The sequence below is a fragment of the Lacerta agilis genome, chromosome 16 (assembly GCF_009819535.1).
Source record: "Lacerta agilis isolate rLacAgi1 chromosome 16, rLacAgi1.pri, whole genome shotgun sequence".
NCBI lineage: Eukaryota > Metazoa > Chordata > Lepidosauria > Squamata > Lacertidae > Lacerta > Lacerta agilis.
Window position 1 is genome coordinate 17,940,091 of NC_046327.1, and position 26,096 is coordinate 17,966,186.

The 26,096-nt window shown below is 41.3% G+C and overlaps 1 protein-coding gene across 9 annotated transcripts in view; it reads left to right on the forward strand.

The window, feature by feature from the left end:
- Nucleotides 1-26,096, forward strand: part of LOC117061305 (pro-neuregulin-1, membrane-bound isoform-like) — a 316,890-nt gene that overhangs the window by 156,813 nt on the left and 133,981 nt on the right. The gene's annotated exons all lie outside the window — the stretch shown is intronic.

The following is a 26,096-nucleotide window of genomic DNA, read 5'->3' on the forward strand; positions in this document are numbered from 1 at the left end:
CTGATCCAAGGGTTTTCTAATTAACCTACTTATCTAAACCTAGCCAATATCCTTTAGGAGTGAATGAGTGCTGACCTCTCTTGGAGAGTTAGGTGAGCAGAGATTGGGAACTGGCAAAATGATGACTCATTCCACCAGTGAAACTTTTTCAGCCCATAGCAATGGAGTGCTGCTCCTCTGTTGGCCTCATTTATTGTTGGTTTAGGAATGCAGGTGGCGCTGTGGGTTAAACCACAGATCCTAGGGCTTGTCGATCAGAAGGTTGGCGGTTTGAATCCCCATGACAGGGTGAGCTCCCGTTGCTCGGTCCCTGCTCCTGCCAACCTAGCAGTTCGAAAGCACGTCGAAGTGCAAGTAGATAAATAGGTATCGCTCCGGCGGGAAGGTAAATGGTGTTTCTGTGTGCTGCTCTGGTTCGCCAGAAGCGGCTTAGTCATGCTGGCCACATGACCCGGAAGCTGTACGCCGGCTCCCTCGGCCAATAAAGGAAGATGAGTGCCGTAACCCCAGAGTCGTCCATGACTGGACCTAATGGTCAGGGGTCCCTTTACCTTTTATTGTTGGTTTAGTCCCAGTTATAAACATGGGGAAATTAGACCCTTATTTGGCTCTTCTAGTGACTTCCAGGGTGCCAAGATTAGAAGACTCTCCAGGACCCACTGCAAATGCAAACAGGTGAAGGCTGACCATTGACATAGACTATTAAAATATATGTTTTAATGTTATGTTTTTAAAAAGTTCTTCTGCTACTTAAAAATAGGAAATAGATAACCAGGGAGGAAGAGGTGATTATTATTTTTTTACAGTTGGTTTTACCATCTTACTTATCTTTATTTATTTCAGCAGTTTATGTACAGCTTAACACCTTGGTATCTAAGCAGTGTACAGTAAGATTACAAGCGATAAGACAAAATCAGTTAAAACTAGCCGTATAAATCAAAACATTTACTTAAAATGCTTGCTAAAAAAGGTGTACTAGATGTACTGAAATCTTAAAAACTATAATTTGCAGCTATCACATGCAGTGCAGCAAAGCAATAATGCCTATAGAATGGCCAGCCAACTGTCTTCTAGCAAGGTTCAATGGACAATAAGGTGTTGTTCAGTCTGTGATCTGAAGGAAAAGAACATATTTGCACTTGCTAAGCAGCTGCCAATCTCTCTAGCCTTTCCATGATACTTTTCCTTCCTTCTGCTCTTAATGTTAGAAAGTGGGCTACATATAAAAACATGTCAAAGGTGCAGAACTCTAGAAAACTTGGGAGAGCTTTGTCAAGTGTGTGCCTCAAGCTTGTCTCTGACCAGTATAGATGTATTTCTGTGTGGCCATATTCTGACCGCTTTATATGCACAGTTTAAGACAATGATAGGAACATTATCCTAACGGGCAAGATAAAGTTACCTCTCTGAGAATGTTAGGCCTTTCAAGTATTGTTTCCACAAAGAAGCAGAGAACGGTGGTTTGTCCTATTGACTTTATCCTTGCCTGCAACCTTGAGCAGGATAGTACTTCAAATCATAGAATCGCAGTGTTGGAAAGGACCGCAAGGGCCATCTCATTCTTGTGTAAACCAGGATAAAGAGTGAGTAGGTTGCAGGTACAAGATTTATTGTTGTTGTTGTTGTTGTTTAGTCGTTTAGTCATGTCTGACTCTTCGTGACCCCGTGGAACAGAGCATGCCAGGCACTCCTGTCTTCTACTGCCTCCCAAAGTTTGGTCAGACTCATGTTGGTAGCTTCGAGAACACTGTCCAACCATCTCGTCCTCTGTCGTCCCCTTCTCCTTGTGCCCTCCATCTTTCCCAACATCAGGGTCATTTCCAGGGATTCTTCTCTTCTCATGAGGTGGCCAAAGTACTGGAGCCTCAGCTTCAGGATCTGTCCTTCCAGTGAGCACTCAGGGCTGATTTCCTTAAGAATGGATAGGTTTGATCTTCTTGCAGTCCATGGGACTCTCAAGTCTCCTCCAGCACCATAATTCAAAAGCATCAATTCTTCGGCGATGAGCCTTCTTTATGGTACAAGATTTAGAACCTTGTTTTCTCTCTCCCAAAGGTCCCCCCCTTTTTTGTGACTCAGTAGTGGGCATTTGGAATTAAAAACAAACAAGTCATGATACCACTGGTCTAGTGTAGAGGAAGAGCAACCATACTCTCAAATAAGATATGGCTAATTGTTGAGGAGAAATAATCTTTTGAAATGAGTGACAAATTAATCTTGGATGTTTTTTCCCCCCTAGTAAAAATATTTATATGCTCTTGGCATGCCTGCTCTGTTTTGTTTCAGGGGGGGAAATAAAGGCCTTTAACCTGGATGTAACACATGAACGACTTCAAATATGTCATGAAAAGGGTAAAAAACAATTTGATAATTAGTCTTCCCCAAAGTGTTTGAATACAGGCATCGTTTGAGAACTACTGTAACTTTACCGCTCAATCTTATTTTGCCTGGAAATGACAAGAGCTACTTGGCTACAGCCAATGGAATGCAAATAAAGTGGTAAGGACATACCAGTACTGCTGCAGCCCAGCTCTACAGTCAATAATATTTGTGTACAGAAAGACAGTCCCTGTGCAATAGGCACAGAAACTATTCCGGACATTGTGCAAATATTGATAGGAGAGAAAGGCAGAGCATATTTTGTGTCTGGTGTAAAAAGTTGAGGTTTGTTAGCTTATGTAAGGTTTTGTAAAACAAACAAACAAACAGATAAAAAGCTGACACTACATGCATGTTTTTCCCCCCTTCTGGGAAAATGAAATTCTTACCCCACCCCCCCAAATTAGAAGCATCTAATTTTATTCTGTAAACTGCATAGGATTGACTTTCTTGCCTCCCATTAGTTACTCCCTGTTATAAAAACCTCTAGTTCAATAATTTCCAAATAAAGCCAGATTGGGGTGGGGTGGGGACAAAATAAATCCCTGTTACTTGTATTTTTAAGGTTCATGAAAAAGTGGCACCCAGTGAGCCTTTAAAAAAATAATAATTGTGTAGTAGTGTGTCTGTGACAGGTGCTTAACAGTAGACAGTGAGGAACAATACTTTCAGCAGAGTGCTGAGTGTTCTGGAAATGCTATGAATTCTTAGCAAATCAGTGTGCTGTTAACATTCCAAAAGTAACAAGACTGAATGCAACTTTAACAGTGCTGATAGTTTATCATGTTCCGTTTTGATACAAGAAAGCAAACCAAGTGTCAATAGTTTATGTGAGTCATTCAGGCAGCACAAAAAAACTACAGGGATGTCACTGGTGTACTTTCATTTAACCCTGAGTTGCTTTCCTCTGCATGCTGTACTGTTGTGGATTTGGTTTGTTTCTGAGTTAAGTATTGTTGCAATGTCACAGTGTTGGGATGAAGTTGTCCTTTCTTTTATAGTTAATATAAAAGCTGGAGCCACCTTCTACTTGAATGTGTTGCCTGATGGAGTTGTTTTTATTTTTAATTAATCTTCTCAGCATTGCATCGGAACGCCTTACTTTCTTTTTATCTTTCCTTTTAGTGATGCAGGCTTTGTGTAGAGGGGAGGTCGGCATCTTTGAGATTGTTTGAAAGGAAAAGTAGAGATGCTGCTCATATTTAACTTGGACTGTGCATGCCTTGTATCCTTATGATAATGTTGTGTATGTAAGTTGTAAGAAACCTTAAAGTAGTCTTCTATGTATGGGACCTGAAAGGGAGTGCCACTTGCTGTATTGGACATTAGACATACAACTTGCTGTATTGGACATTGGTCTTGGTACTAATTATAGATAATATAATCTATTTCTATTATACCATAACTTCATATGTAAGTTATATGAAGATTACATATTAGGGATTATAAATACCTACATCTTCTGCTGCCCGTGGTCAACAGAGAAGTTGCTCCAGGTAACCGTGTAGGAAAGATTTAAAAATGTTCTTTTTTCCCTTTTACTTCATGAAGAACATGTTCTTTTAGCAAGTGGGCTATTAACACTTGTGGTCTTCCTTGCATAGTTGCACATCACAATTGGCCTGGTGCCAAACTGGAAAGAGAGTGCCTACTTCCAAATGATGTGTCACTGATTTTTCTGTTGAGAAAGGAATACATTTGGTAAAGCTAAAAAGGTAAAGGACCCCTGGACGGTTAGGTCCAGTCAAAGGCGACTATGGGGTTGCGGCGCTCATCTCGCTTTCAGGTCGAGGCAGCCAGCGTTTGTCCACAGGCAGCTTTCCAGGTCATGTGGCCAGCATGACTAAACTGCTACTGGAGCATGGAGGGCCGTGACGAAAACCAGAGCACATGGAAACACTGTTTGCCTTCCTGCCACAGCGGGACCCTTTTGTCTATTTGCACTGAAGCGCTTTCAAATTGCTAGGTTGGCAGGAGCTGGGACAGAGCAACAGGAGCTCACCCTGTCGTGGGGATTCGAACCACCAACCTTCCGATCGGCAAGCCCAAGAGGCTCAGTGGTTTAGACCACAGTACCCTCTCTGCGTCCCTCTCTTATAGCCTCCTAAGATCTGTCCCACTGCAGTGTCACAAAACATCCAGGACAAACATTTTTGGGCATATATGGTAGTGCAAATGTGTATCATCTGGAACAATTTGCCTTTTCCTGGTGAAATCTTCTGGTGGAAACAATTCACATAGCATAAAAATGTGGTGGTGGTTGTTGTTGTTTTAAGTAAGACGTCTAGGAATCTAGAATAGCATTTCTCTTATTGCAGTCTGGCTATCACAAATCTTTTAATATAGCTACTCCCCTGGAACATTTTTCTGGCCACCAGAGGGTGCTCCAGGAGCAGCACATACCAAAATACAACACTTACTTTTCCTATGCTCATGTGAAATAAGAATTCAAAGGCCAGGCCTTGCATGTTCCACACCTTGTGTCTTAAGACTTTTGGAGGAAAGTTAATATATTTTAAATCAATTTCCAGTCACTAGCTGTAATATTTATCCACACAGAGATATTGGGCTACTTTTTCCTTTAACACTTTTTATTCTATAGTCTACTGCCTTTACGGCAAGAACTTTAGTTTGAAGGGGTTCGGAAATGCTAGTGTGTTCTTAATATAAAATTAGTTTCCTTATTGCAATTGTTATCTGGCAGGCAATAAGGTTTAGTGTGTTGATTTCAGTTGAAACAATTGTTTTTAAAGTCTTTCCCGCCTCCCCTGGTTAAAACTGTGGAGCCCATGAAGTTTATAGCTAGTTTAAATACTTAAAACATAGAAAGAAATGTGTTTAAACCATAACCAAGCAGACGGGGAACTGTTAATATGATAAAGTAAGACAGTAACCTTAGGTTCTTGCAACAGTAGGTATTCTGTAATGTAGGGGTAGTGGAAGAGGCCTTGCTAGTTTCCACACAAGCTTTTTAAAACCCATTGTGAGCATTTGCTCATTGCATGAGGAAGTGCCTAAGCAAACATTTTAAATCATTAGTGTATACAACTGCAGGATTTTGGTCACACTGCCAGGACATGCCAGGCCTTTCAGATCACCGTGACAGCAAGGAGGCAGCTGTTTTCACTAGACAGCTGTTCAGCTGTAGAGTTAGCCTTGCGTTTTTTTACTGGAACCATATAGTTCCATGGGGTTTTTGCGTTTGTTTTATGTGCATCGGGAAAGTTTATTAAAAGGCTGTTTTTTTTAAAAAAAAAAAAGTTGCCGTTTTTAAGAAGTTAAAAAGCTCAACAGATCTACACTGGTGCGCATGTGCATACATGTGCTTTCACATACACATGCACACACAGGTGGACTGGATAGAAACACAGGTCTTGGCATGCATTCTGATCCGATCTAATGCAATATGATTATGGAACAGGTTCAATGTGAGGTCAAAGGGATGTTCATGAACATGCTGTCCTTTTTCATTTCAGATTCATTTTTTTCAGCTCCGCTCTGTTATTTATGTTTACTTTATATGTCTGCTAAGGGGAAAGGAAAACCCATCAGGGTTTGCTGAGTGTGTGTCCAGTTTCCTTTCTTCCTTGCCTTTATCTGCACAGACACAAGACAATATACATATCTATTCCAGTGGGGTAGCCATGTTAGTCCCTTCCAGGAAAATCTTATCAGGAGTCCTGTGACAGCTTGAAAACAAGTTTCCAGACTTAAGCCCAGCATAAAATGCAATCAATACATAAAATGAAATCTTAATTAGCAGGTTTATAAAGGTGAAAATTGTATGGTCAGAATTGAATGACAATGAGATACAAAATAACAGGATAATTAGAACTTTAAAATATGTTACACTGGCAAACCTTCAACCTTTTACAGTAGCAGAGATTATTGTAGTGGGCTAGGAAACCACTTGAAAGGAGCAGTCGTAGATGGATATGTCTCATGTTCTTCATAATTCTGTCTTAAATCTGCCGACACTTTTGCCAGGAGCCATCTTTCACAGTGCAAATTTATGTTCTTGTTATGGTACGCATGATATATTTCACATTCTTTAAAACACTAAAGTAAGCCGGGGCTTAATAAAGTTATAACGATTTTATATAGTTACATTTTTTACAATGTATGAAACCACCCCATGACTTAAATTTCCTGTAAATTTCATATCTCTAACAACTTTATTCCAGCCACTTCATCTGTGTGTTTTTAATAGTCTTAACTTTGGCTGATCAAAGTGCGTAGGTATTGATCTCTACCTTAGCCACTTGAGAGTCTGATTCTGATGTTATTACAAGCTGTTTTTTCCCAGACCAAGTTTAGGCATTATGTGCTTAGATCAGCAATACTAGCCAGAGCTTCAGCTAATAAGGAGAGTAATTCCCCAGCAATACAGTTGTTGGCCTGAAGTGAAATTTGACACGGGCAACTTCAGAGTTGCCTCCTGCAGTCAGTTTTAATACCAAAATGGTTGTGTTTTGAAAGTGAGGTTTCCATTGCTTTGGTAACCTATCATAGGTAGCTGCAGTCTGCTATTATGTTCCTTAATATTATTTTTAAAAGGTAAAGGACCCCTGACAGTTAAGTCCAGTCGCGAACAACTCTGGGGTTGCGACGCTCATCTCGCTCTATAGGTCGAGGGAGCCAGCATTTGTCTGCAGACAGTTTTTCCAGGTCATGCAGGCCAGCATGACTGAGCCGCTTCTGGTGAAACCACAGCAGCACACGGAAACGCCACTGGAGCTTTGCCTATTTATCGACTTGCATTTTTGACATTCTTTTGAACTGCTAGGTTGGCAGGAGCAGGGACCGAGCAACAGGAGCTCACCCCGTTGCGGGGATTCGAACCGCCGACCTTCTGATCAGCAAGCCCAAGAGGCTCAGTGGTTTAGACCACAGTGCCACATGCAAATGCACTCTATGTGGTTGGTATGGAAGCAGCAGTTAATGTGGAAACCTGAGACACAGCTATACAGCTGCAAATAAAACGCTTTAAGTGTGTTTTAGGTACAATATACAATGTGGTACTAGATGGCGATGGTGAGCCTTACGGAAAATTCAATGTATTTTTTAAAACACTTAAAAAAATTCAGAACAGTTTTTACATGTGTGTAGATTCCACCCTGGAATCTACACACATATCTACACACCCTGTCAGTGTGATTACTGACAAGCAAAATCTTGTCAGCTTATTACACCTCTCCCCAAAGATCTGCATTGGCTGGTAATTTGCCTGCAGGCCAAGGTCAAGATCATACTAGCATATAAAGCTCTTAACAGCCTGGGGCCAGTTTACATAAGGAGTGACATTGCCCCCCACTCCTGTATGCCTGTTTAATAGCTTTGATCAGCAGAACTTTGCAGCCTTGCACTTGTCCACTTCACATCTGTAAGTCATTGTAGCAGGGCACTTTGTGCTCTGTGTCTGACACCAGAAGCTTCTGTTGTGCTGTTTTAGATGCTTGCTAAAACCCTTGGTTTCAGCAAGTCTGCCTAAAACACGTAAATAAGTTATGTGTGCGTGTTTTTAAATTTTGTTAATTTTATTTGTACTCTGGATACGTTTGCTGCGGGTTGTGTTTGTCACGGGATACAAACGCGCCGAACTTGGAAGTACCGGAATGGGTTACTTCTAGGTTCGGCGATTTGCGCATGCGCAGATGTGCAGACATGGCGCTTCATGTTGCGTTCTGCTCATATTGCGAACGGGGCTCTGGAACGGATCCCATTTGCAACCAGAGGTACCAGTGTACATTGCTTCTGCCTAGCTGCTTAGAGAGGCATAATTGGCCCTTCTATGCGCTGCCTCCTTCCAATCTGAGATATAAGGAACAGGGCCTTCTCAGGTGCAGCTGCAGAACACTTTTAAAAGAAGCCAATTTGGCACTGTTGCTGTTGGCCTTGCACCGTGTTGTAAAGATGTGTCTCTTCCACAGGAAGAGCTGGCAGGAGAGCTGTAGAATAATTAAACATTTCTTTCATTCCTGGCTAATTTCATCTTTTTTTTGGCAAACCCTTAACAATATTTTGCTTTGTTGTAACAAGTTTACTGAGATTAATTAGTGGGATATATGCATAGTTTGTTTATTAAAACGTACTTAAGTATAACAGCAATGTACAACCCAACGTAGCTAATACGTTAGTTTAGGTGTGGCTGTTTTGAGGGCCCTTGAGCTATATCTTGTCTTCAAAGGAATTTTATCAGGCTCCCAGCGCCAAATTTGTATCCAAGTGTGGTTCAAAAAAAAGGGGGGGAGTTTCTCATTGTATTGGTGCACAAAAAGGTTTGCCTGCCCCAACCCTTTTTCCAATTCATTTTTTGAATGAAAGAATTGAGTTCAAAAACATTTTCCACCCAGTTGCCTGGAGACAGTGTTAACTTGCCCCAGATAAGGGGATGTTTCATTTCTTGTGTTTTTCATATACACTTTGCTGTATATATGGTACCTTGATGTGGCACCTTTCGTTGCCAGTCTGCCTCAAATCTTTCAGGTAGGACATTTAGGGTAATTCCTCAGCTGCCTTACCATCAAATCAGTGACACTGTGCCATCTATATCTGTGAAAACCCTTACTAGCTGATGCCAGCCATGAAACTGGTCAGACACTTTCAGACTCCAGTCAATGGTCTTTTGCATTTGGGTAAATTTCATGGCATTTGTCTGTTTCGAGAGAGAATGGAATGTGCCGCTGAGGGTGAAGTCAAACGCTGGAGAATCACAGTGCTTTTGCTGTAGCTGCAGAGACCGGTAACCTGCCTCTCATGTTTTTTGCTACGCTAGCAGCACTGAAGTGACCTTGTCAGGGTGCAAGCCTGGGCTGCCCAGATGACAAGACCTTCCTCTTCCTCTTGGCCTCACTGATGTGGTCCAAAGGAATGCAGAGCAATACATTTAGCACCAGCCTGGCTTCAGGAGTTGCCAGAAGGAAGCATACATGGTGCCACCCAACCATCTTAGGGACCCCATTCCAGATTTGTGTAGGGTTTACTCCTTTGCCTTACCTTCTTCCGAAAATGTCCCACAAGGCAGCGAGTGTAGATTTTTCCTCAAGTGTTTACTCCCAAAGCCTTTCTCACAAATGAGTACAGCCGCAAGGCAGCAGGGGTGTAGGACCAGAGTTTTCTCTCTCCTAGATGAGCTACCTTCCCCACATTTTCCTCTACAGCAGGGGTAGGCAAACTAAGGCCCAGGGGCTGGATGCGGCCCAATCGCCTTCTCAATCTGGCCCATGGACGGTCCAAGATTCAGCGTGTTTTTACATGAGTAAAAGGTGTGCTTTTATTTAAAATGCATCTCTGTGTTATTTGGGGAATAGGAATTCATTCATATTTTTTTCAAAATATAGTCCGCCCCCTCCACAAGGTCTGAGGGACAGTGGATCGACCCCCTGCTGAAAAAGGTTGCTGACCCCTGCTCTATAGCTTGTGCAGTAATGGCCTTCTTGACTGTTTGGGCCCACTATTGGTCTCGTCCACTCAATCCGCCAGAGTCTGTCTTCGCATGCAGGGGAAATCCCTAACTCAGGGGTTGGCAACCTAAGGCCCATGGGCCACAAGTGACCCATGAGGGTCGTTTAACTGGCCCACGGACCCCTGACACCCACTCAGGGACCCCCTCCGCCTGCTCGGTCAGCTCCCGTGCACTGCGCTATATCGGCGCAAAGCAGAGCAGGGACCACCTTCTGCGATGCTGGCTGGCTTCCCATTGGCTGCAGGAAGCTCCTGCAGCCAATGGGAAGCTGCACACACCTCCATGCCGGAAGGAGCACCGGAAATAGCGTTTGTGCATATGTGCGCATGCACACACACACTCCGGCCAGCCACGGCGTCTGTGGGACCATGAACCAGCCCAAGCCACAAAAACTTTGCCAACCCCTGCCCTAACTCGTCAAGGGTTTGAGACCCATTGGCTACCCTCACCTGCTTTTGCCAGCCAATCAAAGCTGTTTCCTGGGATGTGGCTGCTGTCAGATACTGACGGCTTCTAGGAGCCACAGGTGAGAGCTGAGTGCAGGGTGGGGAGCAAAGGTGGACAAACTAACCCCAAATGGAGCATGACATGTCCCCCACCAGAGGTACTGCCCCTCCCCTAACACCCCATGAACCCCATCTTGTTCACATTTTATTTGACAGTGTTGCTTAATATTTCCACATTGTGTGTCTCACACTGTCTGCAGAAGGAAGAGGAGCTAATTCTGAAACTATTTTCAGGACTATGTAGAAGGTAATTTAATTACATCATAGACTCTGTCACCACCTAAGTTGGGGGGGTGGTGGAGGAAGAAAAGCCTGTGTTTTAAAACTCAGTTTAATTTACTATTTCATTAAACCTTTGGCACTTTAGTGAGCCAGGCTCCCTCTGGGAATGGTTCTGTGAAATTTGTCAACAGCTGAATCACACAGATTTGGAAAATGTTACCCTTCTTAATGAAGAAAAATAAGGACTACTGAAACAGTTTCATGTTTTACCAGATTAACTCTATTTCTGCATTAATTCTGCAATAATAGCCTCCCCCCCCCCCGTAGAGTGATGTGGAAAGTCATCCAATCCTGATCAAAAGCAAAAAATTCTAATTCTGCAAAATAGCTAGTTTCCTTTCCCCCTTCCTTTGAACTGAAATTGATTCAGATTTCCCTTGACAAATTAGATGTCAGGCATCATTAGGACCAGCTAGTTTCATGGTGAATTTGTGACTAATGATTCCCACTCTGAGCAGTGACTATCAGTTTTCATGGAAAAAGTCACAGTCCAGAACAGAAAGAGAATAAACAAAAGTAGTGAAATGCTTCTCTCTACCCCACCCCCAGCTGCCCCAGAGAAAAAGCTTGAGGTACTGAGAGGGAGATGGGACATGGGTGGCGCTGTGGTGTAAACCACAGAGCCTAGGGCTTGCCGATCAGAAGGTCGGCGGTTTGAATCCCTGCAACGGGGTGAGCTCCCGTTGCTCAGTCCCAGCTCCTGCCCACCTAGCAGTTTGAAAGCACATCTAAGTGCAAGTAGATAAATAGGTACCACTCCGGCGGGAAGGTATACGGCATTTCCATGCACTGCTCTGGTTTGCCAGAAGTGGCTTAGTCATACTGGCCACATGATCCGGAAGCTGTCTGCAGACAAAGCCGGCTTCCTTGGCCTATAGAGCGAGATGAGTGTGCAACCCCAGAGTCATCTGCGACTGGACCTAACAGTCAGGGATACCTTTACCTTTACTGAGAGAGAGGTCTGAGGCCACTTAAATTCAAAAATCTTGTCCTGCATAAATAGTATTTTGAGTAATATAGATAGCCTAGTGGGGTTGTTTCCTCATTGATAAGTAGGCAATTCACCTGTCATTGTTAACATCAATATTAATTTTGCCTTCTCTCCCCTCCCTCTAAGTATAGGTGGGTTTCCCCCCCCTTTTGTGATGGGACTTGAACCTGATTGATGCCACATCAGTAGTATTATACATATTGAGAAACCGCCTTAGGCCTCAGATTCATGACATGCATTTGTTTGTTTTCACACCTTCTGCACCTGTTGGGAGCTGGTATCCACGTTCATTCCCCAATACTTGTATCATAAAAAGGTGGCAACTGCTAGCTCCTGGAGGAAACATAACCCATTTGTGAAAGCTGTATGGACTTCTGCCAGAAATGGGGGGGGGGATCACATCTAATTTTCTTCCTGTCTTTCTTCTTTCACTCTTGGTGGCATTTGAAATGACTTAGGGCTGTGTTTTATAAAGTTCACTTTTTTGAATTAAAATTGAGCTGGCTCTTCACATTTTAAACCTAAATGTTAGCTTTTTGTATATATCAGAATAAAAATTACCTTGCTTCAGAGAAGCCAGTTGTTTGATGCAGAAAAACCAGTTACTGCTCTGGTCATGGCTTCTTGTCATGGAAAAAGGTGGGATATAAATTATTATTATTATTATTATTATTATTAGCCCAAAGCTCATGCAGAGATTCAGCGGTTAGCCTTCTCTGAGGACAGATAATTCTAAGTGTGTCTGCATTGGGAGTGAATGAATGATTCGATCCCATCCAGTACAGAAAACCACAATAAATACCTGCCCCTAGGACAGCCTGCTAAGAAATCATGCAGAGGTACAGTGGTCACTTCCTCTGTTGCTCAATACTTTGGTGTCATGTGAGCCTTATTTGTGTGGAGGGAGGCACACAGAGTTCACAGAGCACACTGTTGAAGAATTACTGATTATTTATTTATTTATTTATTTGTACCCCGCCCATCTGGCTGGGCCTCCCCAGCCACTCTGTTGGCAGCTCCCAACAGAATTAAAAACACAAGAAATCATAAAACATTAAAATCCTCCCTAAACAGGGCTGCCTTCAGATGTCTTCTAAAAGTCAGATAGTTGTTTATTTCCTGGACATCTGATGGGAAGGTGTTCCACAGGGTGGGTGCCACTACTGAGAAGGCCCTCTGCCTGGTTCTCTGTAACCTCACTTCTCGCAGTGAGGGAACCGCCAGAAGGCCCTCGGAGCTGGACCTCAGTGTCCGGGCTGAACAGTGGGGGTGGAGATGCTCTTTCAGTTATTCTGGGCCAAGGTCGTTTAGGGCTTTAAAGGTCAGCACCAGCACTTTGAATTATGCTTGGAAACGTACTGGGAGCCAATGTAGGTCTTTCAGGACCAGTGTTATGTGGTCTTCCATAATAATGACTTTCATAATTACCCAGCCTTGTCAGTGTTAGAAACTCAGATATATGAGCTAGGTTCCAAATGGCACCTTAAACCTAGGTTACGGTCGCCAAAACAGAATATCTATTCGCCAAGGGGGCTGGACTAGATGACCCATTGGGTCCCTTCCAACATTAATTCTACAATTCTATGATCTCAGCTACATTGCTTGACTGTAGCCTGCTCTTACCACAATTTACTTGTCCCAGTATGCAAGGAGAAACGCACACAGTGGAAATGGAAATGGCATTAACTATAAACTAAGGCAGTGGTTTTTAAACCGTGGTCGCCATCCTGGTGCCTGGAAATCTCCATGAAGTCGCAGTTGGACCCATGCCAGTTGCAAAACGCGCCTGGCTAATTTCTGACACAGCTTGTCAGCAGTGCCTAGATATTGCTGCAATTTTCGTGAAACTTTGAATTTTCAGCAGCAAGTTTAGTTTTGTGTAGACAGAGAGTATCTTTTAAACTACGGTGGTACCTCGGGTTACAGACGCTTCAGGTTACAGACTTCGCTAACCCAGAAATAGTACCTCGGGTTAAGAACTTTGCTTCAGGATGAGAACAGAAATCGGGTAGTGGCGGCGTGGCGGCAGCGGGAGGCCCCATTAGCTAAAGTGGTACTTCAGGTTAAGAACGGACCTCCGGAACGAATTAAGTACGTAACCAGAGGGACCACTGTACTGACTGCCTCAAAATTGTGTTGGAGAACAATATGTTTGCCCACTGCTGTACCTCTTTAAAACATTAAACCTTCGGTTGAAAGTACAATGCTGCAAATGTTTGAAGGAGGACTGTGAAAAGGACATTTTATGGCGAACTCTTTGTCAAAGAAAGGCTGACATTCCATTTAAGTACATCATATAGAAACTTGTTTAATATTGTTCCATTGGAGAATCAATTCATTTTTTTCTCTGAGTATACTTTTATTGTACTATGGCATAATTCCAAAAAGCTGTTCTAATTGATTGGTGAATTCAATTTAACACACACACACACACACACACTGAAAGCTGTGCATTGCTACAAATATAATAGAGGTCTTAAACCAAGCTATTCAGTAGTGAAAGCTTTAAAAAGCACCACAAGTCCTTTCAGTTACTTTCAGAAATGCATTTCTCTTGATTTTAGACTGCATGATAGACTTAAGAGCATCGTAGTCAGCAAGTACATTCCATCAATCTACCACTAAGATGAGGATAGTTAATTCATTGCCTCTTAATAAGTAAACTCTGCAGAATAGTCTTACGAAAATTGATACAATGCTACATCAAGACATTTGTAGTCTTAATTTGAGAAATATTGAAAATCAAGGGTTGATTACAGGAAAATTGTTACCTTCCCCAAAATAAGCGACTTCATACAATATGTTTAAAAGACAACTTTGACCTTTCCTCCTTAGTTTAGTTCACATAAACCTCTAGGTAGATCTGCTATTTAAAAGACATTGCATAGATTGGTGAGCATGCATGGTCAAACTTCGTTGACTGTGATGCAATATCACATGGTTGGTTGCTTGCATGTATGAAACAGCCATTATAGATCAAACACCACAGAATTTATCACCTCAAATAAATATGGAAGTAATGATTCTCAATGGAAAAAACAACAACCATACACTTACCTCTGAGTAATCAAAGCAATGGACAAGCATTTATGAATCAATCATATGAAAGCTACACTGGAATAGCACATTCTACAGAAAAGGCTGTGGAAAATTAGCAAGCAACTTCATGGTAATTTCCACCATTCTTCACATCCCACTCCCCGAAACTGTAGATGAACTCAAAGCCTAATCAGGGCCATAAGTTTGAGTCTGGCACAGAAACCAAATTCCCAACCTGATGAGAGCATTTAATTCATGAATCAAGAGCATATGGGAACTATACACCAGATTCTAGATGGACTAGCTACATGTCTTCATCTGTGCTAGAGAAGAACCTTCCGTTGGAGAAAGCAATTATCCTATATGCTCGGAAGCTGGTTTGCTCTTCCAACTGGGGAGTTTGAAAGTTTTACTCTTTTATTTCCTTATATAGCTTTGTATCTTCTTGGTTTTCCCTCAGTGTATATCCTTCTTCTAGCCTCTCTGTAGGCTCATTCAGTTGATACAGCAATTGCACAGTCCTCTCTTTTCATGTGGGACATGCTTATTTGAAAGCATCTCTTCTATAACTTAATACTACAATAGGATCCATACTCTTGAAGTTTTGTTGTGGGTAGAGATTTTTCACATAGAAGTGCTTTCAAAGAAGTAAGTCATGTGCAGCTTTAGATGTATTTTGAGAAGACTGCACGACATCAGGCAATGTATGCTTGATTATGATGGGGAGGAGATTATCATATCCCATACAGCAAGCTCAGTGTTTACCTCTATCTTTCCCCCCTTTTTCTTATTATTTAGATTCTGGGTCTATGGGAAGAGACATTTACCTTTATCTACATATGACAGAAGGGATGCGGGTGGCGCTGTGGGTTAAACCACAGAGCCTAGGGCTTGCCGATCAGAAGGTCAGCAGTTCGAATCCCTATGATGGGGTGAGCTCCCATTGTTCGGTCCCTGCTCCTGCCCACCTAGCAGTTCAAAAGCATGCCAAAAATGCAAGTAGATAAGTAGGTACCGCTCCAGCGGGAAGGTAAACGGCGCTTCCGTGTGCTGCTCTGGTTCGCCAGAAGTGGCTTAGTCATGCTGGCCACATGACCCGGAAGCTGTATGCCGGCTCCCTCGGCCAGTAAAGCGAGATGAGCGCCGCAACCCCAGAATTGTCTGCGATTGGACCTAATGGTCAGAGGTCCCCTTTATCCCTTTACCTTTACATATTACAGAGAACTCAACAAGCCACACACACCCCTAAATTTAATAGAACATAATACTAAACTTGAGAGACCAGTATTCAAAACTAGTTTAGGGCGAAGTAAATTTATGCACTCTGACTGAGTGGTTTAGGTATGGTCTTTTAGGACTCGCCTAGTGACCCATGGAGGAAATGTGAAGGAGGAGATTAATTAGTGCAGCGTTCTTGGGGGGCAGCGGTGACACAAGTTGTAATGAAATTAGACATGTAGTGAAGGGGAAGGAAACTAAGGAGACTATCTATGAAAAACTTGGAGGAGGTTGAAGCAGGAAGACGGAGCTCAGTGGGAGCATGAGGGGAAAAGAAAAGGATGTGTGAGTGAGGAAAGATCTGTAGCGAGGAAAAGTGAGTGCAAGGGAGTAGAAACTGGAAGTGCAGCAGCAGTTGTGGGAGGTATGCATTGCTTATGAGAGTTGGGGGCTCTGTAAGGGGCTGAAATCATTTCAGGGGGCCTTGTTGTGCTCTCCCCTACTGTACTGAAGCCAAAATTCTTCTGCTAGACCTCATCCTTAATTTACTTTACCTAGCCAAGAAGTCTTTATGTGCTCACTATGGCAACAAGGACTCTCTGCTTGTTTCCTCCTGAAGCCAGTATGAGCATGGCAAGTCCGCCTGACTGTGGGGAGAGCAGCTGTGCAGCAGAAGGAAGTTGCTTGACTGCAGTAATCGTGTTTGGCAGGTCAAGGGTGATTCCTTGCCTGCGGGGATTTGTACAATGCTGTGGGCTAGCAAAGTGGTGTTATAATAACCCCCAGATGTTTCCTCTACTTTCAGTGTATATGTTCTGCATAAGCCTAAAAATTAGTCCTAGCATAGGAACAATGAGAATTTGACCAGGGTGGGTTTGAGAATAGCTGTTTGTTCCTTAAGAATTGCCTTTTCTGTGCTGTATATATCCCTACTTAGTACTGATGGCTGCTTGTTTGAAATAGAAATCTTTCAGTATATTTCGTGCTTGTGGCATGTCCCCAGAATAAGCCATTCAATTTTGATTTCATGTGAACACATGCATAACACTCTAGAAACTTTAGATTTTACAGTTCAGGATTTGTAATTGATATTTAGCCATTTTGTTGTTGTTGTTGTTCAGTCGTTCAGTCGTGTCCGACTCTTCGTGACCCCATGGACAAGAGCACGCCAGGCACGCCTATCCTTCACTGCCTCTCGCAGTTTGGCCAAACTCATGTTAGTAGCTTCGAGAACACTGTCCAACCATCTCATCCTCTGTCGTCCCCTTCTCCTTGTGCCCTCCATCTTTCCCAACATCGGGGTCTTTTCTAGGGAGTCTTCTCTTCTCATGAGGTGGCCAAAGTACTGGAGCCTCAACTTCAGGATCTGTCCTTCTAGTGAGCACTCAGGGCTGATTTCTTTGAGAATGGATAGGTTTGATTAGCCATAGCTAATACAAAAACCACCAAAAAGCAGGTTTCCATTTCTGATATATTGACAGCTTGATATGCTAAATCTTCTATATTACACTACAAAGAATCTAGCATAAAACTGGATGGCATATATAAAACAGAGAGAATCTCTATTCTATGAAGCTAACTATGTTAACTTTCATAGTTCAAAATCTTGATAGGAATTGTACCCTTGCCCTTCTTGCTCTCATTGTCTCCCCCCTTTTTCACTTCCTCTCATGTATTGTCTACATTTTAAACATCAAATTGAAGAAAACTGGCTAGGCTTCTTCTTTTTAACAAACTCTGGTTTGTATGAGATGGATTTATATAGTTGAAAAACTTGAGTTTCTAATGCAGAAGTACAGACCTTGTCCCTAATGATATATTGCTGTCTTATTGACGGAAAGCATCTCTGACAGTAACTATATTTAGCAGCCTCTATCTCAGTGCAGGTTTTTGTAATCTTATAAACTTCTTTCTTTCCTGTGATGAATTGCAGGAGTTTGCATTTCCTTTTGAGGCTTTACAAACCTACTTTCATACTAGTTTTTCTATTTATTTATTCTTTATTGTTCTTATACAACACAGGCCCCCTGGGTAACCCAGAAAAAAACTATTAAGAATAAAATAACAGAATAACTCTCCAAATGTGCTTTTGAATTTCTTCTAAAGCATTAAAGTCTGAAATATTACATTGTCAAAGCTTGGTTTAATCCTGTCAAGATTAAAAAAAATAATAATACTGCTATGCTGCTTCATTATATCATCTACAAATTCCAGACAGGACCACAGCCTAGATAATGAGTTGATCTGCACTCTGCAATAAATAGTTGACCTGGGTCTCGTTTTCCTACCTAGAGCAATGTGTGTCCCTCTCTGCTTCTCTCTCTGTGTGGATTCATAATTCTACCAGCAGGGGGCTAATGATGTGCGAGATTAGCAGACCTGCTTTTCCTTAAAAACAAACAAACCCACAACCACCCAAAATATTTCTATCCCTTGCCCTCACATTTCTCTTTCTAATCACTTCCTTCTAAGCATCTTCCCATTTCGCTTTTGTCAGATCAATATCAGTTTATGGATCAGGTTTACTGAAACAAAACACTGGAGAATTACTGACTGTTGGATCATAAACTCATATAATTTGTAGACTTGGAAGGAAACACGAGGGGTGTGTAGTCCAACCCCCTTCAATGCAGGAATCTTTCGCCCAATGTGGGGCTTGAACCCACGACCCTGTGATTAAGAGTCTCGTGCTCTGTCTTTTCCCCCCCGTTCATAATTTTTATTTATTTTCCACACAAATTTATCTTATACATTACATTTAAGTCTTAACATTCATTTTTTATGTACATCAACATTCATACAATATAGTTCTCTTTCCCAATACAAATACCAAAAGCAAGACACCCCCCAGACAAGACTGACTGACAAACACCCAACACCCAAGCCACCCCCTACACCATTCCCCCCTTCCACTTCCCCCCTTTCTTCCTGTTTTATTTTTCTTTTTGGTTGGTTCTTGCGGTTTTACACTTCTTTATCATCTCTATCATATAACAAAAAATATTTCCTTACTCATATTCTTCCCTTTTTCCATTTTATTCCAATTCTGATTACTTTTTACAAGTTTCCTTCATATGTATTGTATCTTTGTCCTGTTGTATTTTAATTCATTTTGGAGTCTCGTGCTCTGTCAGCTGAGCTGTCCCAGGCTTTTCCTTGCTTCATCTAACTGGGGCTCCACACTGAGCTATGGAAAAGGCACACACACTCATTGAGGACTCGGTGTAAGGAATCTGCCTCTTACCTTGTTAACTATGTATAGGGAAGAAAACAATGATTAAAAACTAAGCTATCTTCGATAAAATAAGGTTGCAGTGTATATTCCAGTAAAACTAGAATCATCCAAATCTTCATGGTGCTTACGTTGCATATATTTAAGCTTTAAATATACAAGCTCAATAAGATATACTGTATACTCTAGTAACTGAGCTACCAGCCAAGTTAGCAGTGGAGCTCATATTGATTTCCTAAAAAACTGTTTTTTTTTATGCAGATAAATGCATAGCATTCCTAGTAATCCCCTTCAGTGCCCTTTTCAGAAGCATCTTTGCAACCATAAATCTCCAACGATATAAGTTAAGGCAGCTTCATAAACCATTAAGGAAACCGGGGCAGGATACATTCTCGTAGAACAAGCCCATTGAATCACGCATGCGTATTTAAAATACTATGTTGGGAAGCAGCGGAGCAGATATTTGTTACCATTTCTCTTCCCTCCCAACCCATAACATCCTAATTAACCCCAAATTAGAACAGTTTTTTAAATGCATTGCTTTTGCTGAATTTGAGCATTTAGAGTGAAAATACTACGACATCAGCAGTGCTATGCCAACCATTGTATTACACCAGCGTTGCAGGGATGTTGTGCTGCCATTGCAAGTAAATGTAGCTTAATTTGTGTTTATATTAAAGGCGCCAATAAATAAATAAAGTTAAAATTGTGCGAACAATATTGTTTAACTTGGGAGGTAAACTGTGGCTGATTCAAACTGCTGAGTTCCTCAATGTGATCAGGTACACAGACACAACTGAATAGAGGTTACCTCAGTGTACAAAACGGGCTACAGATCCAGTAAGTTTGCAAACATTTCCATCACAGCTACCCTTTTTTGCAATAATGCAGATGGCTGTCACTTTAATTGTAAAATATAGGTTGGTTCACACTAGCTTTCTCTATGCAGTGGTGTGTGTGCTTAAATGATTACATGTAGACATTCAGCAGCTGTTGGCCAGTTCTTACTTACTGTAATACTTTTTTGTGACATGATAACTACTGACCCATGCTAGGGATCATTAGGAAAGGAATTGAAAATAAGACTGTCAATATAATTATGCCATCTATGGTGCGACCACATTTGGAATACTGTGTACAGTTCTGGTCGCCTAACCTCAGAAAGGATATTGTAGTGTTCGGAAAGGTTCAAAAAAGTGGTACCCAAATGATAAAGGAGATGGAGTGACTCCCTTAAGAAAGGTTGCAATGTTTGGGACTTTTTAGCTTAGAGAAAAGGTGTGCAGGAGGGGACAGACATTCATAAAATAATACATCACACAGAGAAAGCCAATAGATAAATGTTTTCTTTCCCTCTCTTACAACACTAGAACTCTTGGACATCCAATGACGCGGAGTGTTGGAAGACTCAGGATGGATAAAAGTAAGTACAGTGGTACATTGGTTTTCGAACCTAATCCGTTCCGTGAGTTCCGGAACCGTTCGAAAACCAAGACACAGCTTTTGATTGGCTGCAGGAGCTTCCTGCACTCAATCAGAAGCTGCGGCGGATGTTCGGCTTCCAAAAAAACGTTTGCAAACCGAAACACTCACTTCCGGGTTTGCGGCGTCCGGGAGCCGATTTGTTCAGGAGCCAAGCAGTTCGACAACCAAGGTACCACTGTACTAATTCATGCAGCACATAGAACTCACTTCCCCAGGAGGCAGTGAAGGCCACCAACTTGGATGCCTTTAAAAGAAGATACATTTTCTCTCTCTTTATAATGCCAGTGTGGTGTAGTGGTTAAGAGCGGTAGACTCGTAATCTGGGGAACCGGGTTCGTGTCTCCACTCCTCCACATGCAGCTGCTGGGTGACCTTGGGCTAGTCACACTTCTCTGAAGTCTCTCAGCCCCACTCACCTCACAGGGTGTTTGTTGTGGGGGAGGAAGGGAAAGGAGAATATTAGCCGCTTTGAGACTCCTTAAGGTAGTGAAAAGCGGGATATCAAATCCAAACTCCTCCTCCTCTTCTTCTTCTTCTTCTTCTTCTTCTTCTTCTTCTTCTTCTTTCATAATGTTATGTTGGAAACTTTCTCTAAAGTCGTTTCCTGGTGTCTGCCTGAAGCTCTTCTAAGAAATCTGTTAAGAGTATATTGATCCTGTACTATGGATTTTTTGTGTGGCTTTATTGCATGTAGTAATTCACCTAGCGAAGGGTAAACTTGTCTCTGAATCAGGTGCTCATTTACACACTCATGAATTTAATTATTAAAGTCTCAGACCTGAGATTTTGAAATACAAACACCACATGGATTTAAGCAGGTCTGAAATTAATGTTGCTTTATTTCCATACCAGAATGGTTTAAAAGAGCTCATTCCCTTGAGCTTGTTTTGGATTCTAAATATATACTTTGCCATGGAGAGACATGGATGTAGGTTAACAATTTTAATGAATGCTGCCCATACCAACATTCTGCAAGGTTAGACAGCTATGTGAGGCACACATTGAACTTAGGGGTCACAATGCCAAACATGAGACTTGTTCTTTAATTGGCCCATCTAGCTTCTCTCTGTGTTCCAAAGACAAGTGTGAAGGACATATTTAAGGACTCTGGAGACAAGAGGCATAGGTCTCCTGTTCCAGGAAAGACCCAATGCAAGTCTCTTGCTCAAGAATGAATGGGAAAATGTAGAACTGGCTCTGAGACTATATCAGTAACTTTTAAAAATGCATTGAGAGGGCTTAATAGGATAAATCTGAATGGTTAGTTCATTCTACAAAGCAAAAGTAGCTAACCATTTAGATTATTAGTCTCCTGTATGTTTACAAAGCATCTCTAGACCTTGGAAGCATTTTCTCCTCAGAAGTCTTGGTTCTTACTAAGTCTTGAGATCGTTACCTAAACAGTTTGCAAATTTGTGAAAAAGTTGAGTTTTACCTCTCACTATCATACAGGGGCTTATTATGTAAGTTTTTGGAATGATGATAAGGCCTGTTATTTTTGTCCCATTATTAAGAGGGATTGTTGTTGTTTTTAAGCAGTCATGAAGTTTGGCAGTCTGGCCATGTGGTACTTAGGCACAACTCCCTTAAAAAAAATCCTTCTGCACAGATATAATGGCTTCTGGGTCATGTCTTGATTTGAAAAGAGGCAATGTATTAATTCTGTAGCAATCTATTAGCCTATGGACTGTGTAAAACATAGCAATTTACCAAATTTTAAGGAATGCAAAGCAAGCAAACCTCTTTTATGAGAAATGCAGACACACCTCCTTTCTTTTTGAGTGTTTGTAGCTCTCAAAATAGGAAATAGATCATGTGGTTGCTTTGCATTCCTTAATATATGGTAAATTGCTAAGTCTTAAATATGGATTTAGGAGCTCCTCGTATGGTTTGGGTCCCCAGCATTTGGGACTTAAAAGAGTTCTTTATTGACTTTATTGCTTGCTTTGTTAGTTTTAAAGGTTAAATATGGCCTAAGTAACAAAATTTATATCTGAAGCTCTCTGTGAATTTTCCATTTTCATCCAGAGAGATTTATGTTTTACTGCATATAGCAATATTCTGTATAGTCCAATAAAAGGAATCACTTTACCTACTGTGGATGTTTCAGAGGTTGATTGGAGAAACCAGAGAGTTTGGCAGCTAAAGCAGAGAGTTGAGGCACATAAATGTACTGGGTAGTAATGCGTAATTAGGAGAGGTGGGTACGCCTAGGGTTAAGTCTCAGTGGAGACCACCTTCTGCTCTGAAAGTTCTGTTATCTATCCCTGATAAGAGGATTTGGCATAAGCAACTTAATATGGAGGCACATGCAAAACATCTCTTAAAACAGGAACATGCAGCATTCAAACAGTTAAAACAAATAACCATCGCAGGAATAGGGCAAGTCCTAAAGCACATACATTTCAGGTGTCAAAGGTCAGGGTAAATAAGTACATCTTCGGCTTTCTCTGAAAGACACACACCTCTGTGGGGAGGGAGTTGCGCAACTTGTCCAAACCCAGATTTGTGGTTAAACTGTCTTTACTAACCACAAGCTGTAGGCAAGGTTTGTCATGTTAAATCAGCACGATGCAATGTAGTGCCTTAGAAAAGACCATTTGTCTACGAAACAATGGCAAAAGTAACAATAAAACCACTGCACATCGGCTGAAATAATAATGACAATAATAATAATAATAATACCACAGATACTGTAATGAAAAATCCACTTATATATATGTAACGTATATGACCAAAATCAATACAAAAGAACCATTCAGCTTGGGATGTATTCAAACAGCTCAGTGCCAACATAAGTTTTCAAAAGTTCACTAGGACAGAAAAACAAAGCTGTCGGTAGTGGGATGTAGTCATCTTGAATCTTCCTTCTTCTCAGATGCCCCTCTGTGAAAAGATTCAAGATGACTACATCCCACTACCGACAGCTTTGTTTTTCTGTCCTAGTGAACTTTTGAAAACTTATGTTGGCACTGAGCTGTTTGAATACATCCCAAGCTGAATGGTTCTTTTGTATTGATTTTGGTCATATACGTTACATATATATAAGTGGATTTTTCATTACAGTATCTGTGGTATTATTATTATTATTATTGTCATTATTATTTCAGCCGATGTGCAGTGGTTTTATTGTTACTTTTGCTGTTTAGCACCACTGTGGTACTTCTCATTGTTTGTGTTACGAAACAATGGCTACAGGGGGTTTACAACCAGATTAAGTTCATGATTATGGTGGCTGTTTGAGCTGCACAATCTTACTCACTTGTATTGAGAAGTAGGCTTCACTGATTTCAGAGGGACCTCCTCTCAACTTAGGTCTGCAAAGGCAGAGCCAAGCTGCCTTCGTAATTTGCAGCACACTTTCTTCCCATGCACCTTCCTTTGAAGTTTAACTGATCTGGCCTTGCAGTATTGTAAAACCACAGCAGCTAAGTGACTAGTACAAGGTCAGTCAATGACTCATGATGGAGCAAAGAATAGAACTGTGGTCTGCCAAGTTTGGGGCTGATTTCTGCAAGATCATTTCTCTCATTTCTTCCTGGGTAACCTGGGCTGCTTGTTTCTTTGGAAATTAATCATGTAAAAAGAAGGAGATAGAGGATCATATTGAGGGGGGAAGTAAGAAATCTCTAAGGTAGATTTGGATGTCTGTCTGTCTAGTTTTTTTTCCCTTACATATGAGACTGTGCAGTATTTCAGTGAATTTTCAGGCATGGAATGTGTGTGAAGCATAGCTCACTTTACCTTAATATGAACACTGTTGCTTTGAGGATAGTCCCTTGGGCATTCTTAACTGCTTTTCTTTCTTTCTTCTTCCTCTCTGAGTTTGTTTTTGACTGTCTCATGGCATATCATGTAAAGTTACAAAAAATTATTTTAAAACAGCTCTGTCCAATGTCTCTTTGCTCTGCGAAGGTTCAGAACTCTGTAAATGGTGTATTTACATTATAAGCAAATGGATTTGCCAGCAACATTTGCTTTAAAAGGAGCTATTTTTTCTAGAAGCTGAAAAGCTTTATTCTTATGATGTCGTTCCTGGTGTTCACTACCAGTAATTGTTATTTTAGTTGGTGAAAACTATAGATGCTTTTGCGTATTAATTGGTGCATAATAGTTAAAAAAAAACAGATCATTTTGGCATGTGCTCTTTTAACAAATGTTGGTAAATGTCAACATTATAGTAGTGGGAATTGATTAAAGCAAGACATTTGAAGCCTGATAATATTACTCCAAAAGTGAATAGCTTAAAGTAGAGAGTTTTCTGTAACAAACGAATATGAACCATCAAGACTTAATCCAAATAGATTTCTTTTCAGAATATTGCATTTGCTATGTGAATTGAGTGACAGCATAAGCAACAAATTTATTATATCAAAAAATGTAAACCATTCTCACCTAATGTATTATTAATAGGATACATTGAACCTAGGAACATTTTCTTTCATTTGTTTCAATGGTGAATAATGGACTAAGGCTGCAATCCTACCATTAAGCGCTAGCTAAGGGCATTGAGAAGTGATTTAAGTTCTGGTGGAGGTTTGCAGAGAAAATGCTGCCTACTGAATATGCCTGAACCCTGGGAAAAAAGCTGGCTTAAATGCCCCAGGCAGCAGGAGGGGGTAAACAGAGGTGTTCAAGAGAAGTTTGGCGTTGCCAAGGATCCATTAGATCCAGAGCCCCCTCATTTTTTCTCTTTCACAGGGATAGGCATGACCTTTCCTTTGTATACACTACAATCAACTGACATACTTCTTTCCAGTTTGAATGCACCATTAGCTGTTGGTTTTGTATGCACATGTGCTACAGGCAGATTGTCTACATCAGTGTTTCCCAAGCTTGGGTCTCCATCTGTTTTTGGGTTACATTTCCAATAACCCCTGACCACCGGTCCTGCTAGCTAGAGATGATAGGAGTTGTAGTCCACAAAAGACAGCTGGAGACCCAAGTTTGGGAAACACTGGTCAACATTAACACAAAGTCAAAACAAAATAAAAAATAAAAAAATTCCTTCCAGTAGCACCTTAGAGACCAACTAAGTTTGTTCTTGGTATGAGCCGGCTGAAGAAATGTGCATGCACACGAAAGCTCTTACCAAGAACACACTTAGTTGGTCTCTAAGTTGCTACTGGAAGGAATTTTTGTTTGCTTGTTTTTTGACTATGGCAGACCAACACGGCTACCTACCTGTAATTAAAAAGTGTTTAAGATCCATCTGCATGGTTTGTATTCTTAAAAGTTCATAGAGGGTTTTTTTATTTTTTTGTTTTTAAGTTTTTAAGTGCTTTGGTTTTGTGGGGTTCTGAAGCCAAAGTCATCAACTAGAAATGAAGTGAAGCAAATCACAATTCACCCAGGTTTCTTTAGCGGAGTGTTTATGATCCGTTCATCAGATTAGAGGTGGCAATCATGCTTTATATGTGTTGTTTAAAAGGTTAGTGTAATAACTAATTCACTAGCTGTACCCTTACTTTTGCCCATATGTTTATGGGTGTACTACTA